A 549-nucleotide genomic window follows, 5' to 3' on the forward strand; every position below is an offset into this window, starting at 1 on the left:
TTAAATTTTTCAGTTAATTTGTCTAACTTATTCTCAAGGGAAAAAGTACTTATCTCGTGAACCCGTCGACTGGGTTCACTTGAAAGCTATTGAGAGTTGGCTTCCATGGTTGAAATCAATTCCCTTGCTATTTTTGGGGTGATGTTGACTGATGCTCCTCCACTGGCGGCATCCACCATTTTCATTTCCATTGGCAAAAGACCTTCATAAAAGTATTGAAGTAACGTTTGCTCACTTAATCCGTGTTGTGGGCAACATGTGAAAAGGTTTTTAAATCGCTCCCAATTGTCATAAAGACTTTCTTCTCTCTTTTGTTGAATGGAAAGAATGCTCCTTCGTAACTCGCTTGCTTTAGTTGCTGGAAAGAACCTGTCAAGAAAAATTTGATTCATGTCATCCCATGAATTAACTGAATTTGGAGGTAAATAAAATAACTAATCTTTAGCCAAGTCGGCTAAAGAGAAAGGGAAAGCTCTCAATTTAATTTGATCATCGGTAACTCCCTGTGGTTTCATGCTAGTGCAAACCATGTGGAATTCCAACAAGTAT

The 549-nt window shown here is 38.1% G+C and overlaps 1 non-coding gene across 1 annotated transcript; it reads left to right on the plus strand.

The window, feature by feature from the left end:
- Positions 1 to 237: 237 nt before the first annotated feature.
- LOC120152910 lies at positions 238 to 343 on the plus strand. Its single transcript, XR_005518738.1, has one exon. It is a non-coding gene; the product is annotated as a small nucleolar RNA R71 (small nucleolar RNA).
- The last annotated feature ends 206 nt before the right edge of the window (positions 344 to 549 follow it).

This window comes from Hibiscus syriacus, unplaced genomic scaffold, assembly GCF_006381635.1.
Source record: "Hibiscus syriacus cultivar Baekdansim isolate YM2019G1 unplaced genomic scaffold, ASM638163v2 tig00111095_pilon, whole genome shotgun sequence".
NCBI classification, from domain to species: domain Eukaryota; kingdom Viridiplantae; phylum Streptophyta; class Magnoliopsida; order Malvales; family Malvaceae; genus Hibiscus; species Hibiscus syriacus.